The following is a 4,224-nucleotide window of genomic DNA, read 5'->3' as shown; positions in this document are numbered from 1 at the left end:
TTTTTAAATAATGTGTTGCTCACTAAAACATATAAACAAAAGGCACAAAACGGGGCCTCTTTGCTAGCTCAAAGGGGATTCCAGCTATCTACAGTATCTAGCTAGCTAGTCTGTGCTTGAAAATGTGCCAGTTGTCTTAGATAACTAAATGAGGATTGCAGTTAGTTACATCCAGCCCTCATCCTTGTGACTGAGCAACAGCAGCTGTACCAGCACTCTGATCACTTTATCACCCATTAAGTCGCCCTTGTAAACCTGATGGGCAAAGCTGTGCCTAGGTGACTGATTAGAATGAGCTGGGGAGAGTTCAAGCAAGAGTTATCTGTTAGTTCAGGGAGCAGAAGAAAACACAGGAAGGAAGTGGAAAGGAGAGAAGCTGGCTGGCTTTGAGAGCTAGAGCCAAGAGAGATCTCCAAGGGTGAGATCTTCTCCTTCTCCAATCCCTGGTCTAAATGATGGGGCTGAGGGATAAGATGTTAGAAGGTGTTGCAAAAGTGACAGGAACACTGTAAATAAACCACACATGGTGTTTGCAAGCAGAGAGTCTCCAAACAGTCTGTGTGCGGAGAGGAAGTGAGGAGTGGAGGGAGGCAGCCTGGTATGATTCTGCAAACACTTATGCACATGCGCAGCTCTACTTGGCTTAGATGTGACCATGCACATAAGAAATGAAAGCATGGCCATAAGAGAGTGACGCAACAATGGTTTAGAGGAGATGGCACTTGGTTCAGGAGACCTGGGTTAAATTCCTGTCTCTAACAGACTTTGTGTGTTCTTGGGCAAGTCAATTTATGTCCCCCATGCCTTAGTTCCCATTTACAAAATGGGAGTAATATTTCCCTTTCTCACAAGTGTCTGGTAACTATGGTGAGGAAGACCAGGTAAATATCTAGGGTAGAGAACAGTGGATTTGACAGTCTTCAATACAGTTGCTATTGTAAGTATAGCAGAGTACAAAGGAGTATTGGTCATATAAAAATTAACTTCTTTCTTTATGTGAGGTAAAGCAGGCAAGATTGTTATCCTCACAGTCTATAATTCTGTCTTTCCTAGACCAGGCATTTCTCTGACTGATGCGTTGTAGGAGCAACTCATGGCATGTTAAATGGCAAATTTTGATTTTTGAGATGTAGAAAACTTTTAGAACAGGCAAGTTTTAATTAAATTCAGGGTGGAGTGCTCCTCTTTCCCCAGATACTATTTGGAAATTCAGCACTAAATTGAAAAGTAGCTTTGACAATTAAAAAATTCAACAGTTCCCTTTTAAAGATAAAGTGGAAAACGTTTCATGGGTTACCTTATGAGATCATTCCCAATCACAGAGAGTTGGAGAACTGTGGGAAATACTCATTGTTCATCTCAAGATGGTGCTAAAGCATCCATTGAGATAGATGGGAGGAGTCCCATTTTTAAGAAAACACAGCTCAGTTTTGTTTTTTTTCCCTGATCCAGGAGAGTTGTCGGTCTCAGTGGAAAACTGTGGGAGAGTTGAGAAGTGCAGTATAGTAAGAGCTGTGCTAAAGGTTAATTTAGAAGTGTTAAGCCTTCTGTGCTTGGACTCCAGCCTGGAAATTGCCTGCCGGCTGCATGGATCATTACCATTATGGCATGCTCATTATTGATAAGTCTATAGGAAAAAAGACAAGCAAGCTCTGGTAAACTGTTCTCACTCTCAGGTGCAGGAATTTCAGGTGCTCCTAGACAACATTGTGGAGGGCACACACAGGGCCCCAATTCTGCAAAATGCACGTGCTTAGCTTTACTTACATGAGTAAACCCAATGAAGTCAGTGGGAGCTGCCGGGTGATAAGCCCTTTTGAAACCAGGCAACCTAATTAGGTGCTGGGAGGGGAAACTACATTTTGGCTCCCAGGTGTGAAAATCTTGGCCTTCATGTATAGAAGGTATTCAGCTAAGCCTGTCTCTCAGGGAAATGTGTAAATCAGCATCCAGGAATGACAGCACAAGAATCAGCATACCTGGGCCTCAGACAAAGATCAGCTAGCATGCCCAAGGCCTCTAGGTTTGCCCAAATAGCTACAAGGGGTGACTGCCTGCTGACACATGCAGTCTGAAGTTGTATGTTCATCATGTCTCTAACACAAGGACAAGGGAAACTTCAATGAAATTAAAGGGTGGAAAATTCAAAACCAGTCTCAGGAGATACATTTCCATACGTGATTAAACTGTGTAACTCACTGCCACTGGAAATTTTTGAGGCCAATAACTTGAGATTCAAAAAGGGATTGGATATTTATATGGATATCAAGAATATCCAGTGTTATGATTAACAACAAAAACAATTGGAAGGGATATTAAACCTTGTTCTTTGGGATTCAAAACCAATCTCTGTCAGAAACCAGGATGAGAGCTATGTTGGGGCAGATTATCCCATCTCTGCCTATTGCATCTTCTGAAGCATTTGGTGCTGGCCACTGTTAGAGGCAGGACACTGGGCTAAATGGGCCTTGAGTCCAATCCAGTCTGAGCCCTGGTCTACACTACAGAATGACTTTGGTGTAACTGTGTTGCTCTCGGGTGTGAATAATCCACACTCCAGAGTGATGTAGTTATACTGACCTAAGACAGCGCTATGTCAGCAGGAGAGCTTCTCCCGCCAACGTATCCACCACCTGTCACTGAAGTGAATTAGCTACGCTGACAGGAGAGCGCTCTCCTGTGGGCATAGAGCGTCTTCATTAAAGTGCTACAGCAGAGACGCTGCAGTGTTTTAAATGTAGATCTGCCCTGACAATTCCTACCATCCTCTCTAACAGGTTTTCATTTCTCTCTGAAGAATGCCAGTCTAACTGGGAAGGATATATTTTAATTGTGTATTCACCAAAACCTTTGATATGAGCAAATAAACTTTGATCTCTACCTACTGACTGAAAGACACTTCCCTCTGTCTGGGGGAAAGAGCTCAACATCGAGGAGAGTGAAAGATAGAAGAATGATGTGAGCTATTAACATTTGAGACATCAAAGGGAAAGAAACAGGATAAACCATAAACACAAGGTCAAAGGGGGGAGATCCTTCTGAAATAAAAAGAGTGTATCATGCCAAACCAGCAGTGCTGCGAAAACACAATGAATCAGCCTGCTGGAAAAAAAATTGTTCTTCAGCATATATCGTGAGACTAACCACTAGAGCTGGATGAAATTGTTTGGCTAAAACTTATGGGAGTTTTGGCAAAAAATGCAGATTCAGGGACACGGAAACTTTTTGCAAATTTGTGTTGGTTTTGCCAATGGGTCAGAGGAAAGAAAAACAACAAAACAAACGAAAAATTGATTTTCAGTTCAACCCAAAACTTTTTTTTCCCCTTGTTTCGAATTGCCAGTGAACCTAAAACTCCGTTATTTATACAACTCTTGTGGCATAACTCCCATTTGCTCAAATTTCACCTCATAAATTGTGCTGCATCAGCAAGACTTAAACCGTCTAAGAAGGTGCTTCATTATAACTTTTAAATGCTGCTAAAGTAACCTCTTCAACTTGGGTCACCCTGGAGTTTACGTATGAAAAGTATGTCTGCATTGTTCAAGCTTAAGGAACTCACACCAATTGAAGTCAACGGCAAAGCTTCTGTTGACATCCCTGATTGAGGCTAAAGTATTAACTGCTTTATGTAGCACCTGTGGCAGACAAGACCAATATACTCCTTGCATGGGCATTCCCAGAGAAAATAAAACTCAATACTCAGAGGATTCTGAGTAGGAATGGAGGAACCCATCTGTACCACTTGGTCGAAGGTGTGTATATTGGAAGCCTACGCCTGAGTGGTGTGGTGGGAATGCTTGCTGCAATCAGATGAGATAAGGGAAAACCACAAAGTCCAAATCTGGCAGGCATGGAAAACTGAAGGTTACAAGTGGCGACAGCATATGGGAAAATGCTGCAGTGACTTCCAAAAGTAACTGAAGTCTCATCTCCAGTAGCAGAATGCATGGATTCATCAGGAAATCATGTAGTTATGTTAGCAGACCTGTTTGTTCCTACAATGGTTTGGTGTTCAATTAACAGTAGAGCTGGTCAAAACAATTGTAAATTAATATTTTTTTTCATAGAAAAATAGCCTACAGAATCAAAGTTTTCCACAAAAAGTTGTAGACTTCTTTGAATTTTCTTTTCTGGGGGAGGGGATGAACTTTTTGTATCAAAATTTTCATCAAGAATGTTATTGAAATGTTTTGTTCACTGGAAACTAGATTTATGATATAA

This window comes from Gopherus flavomarginatus, chromosome 11 (assembly GCF_025201925.1).
Source record: "Gopherus flavomarginatus isolate rGopFla2 chromosome 11, rGopFla2.mat.asm, whole genome shotgun sequence".
Lineage (NCBI taxonomy): Eukaryota > Metazoa > Chordata > Testudines > Testudinidae > Gopherus > Gopherus flavomarginatus.
Note: the sequence above shows the minus strand (reverse complement) of the source record.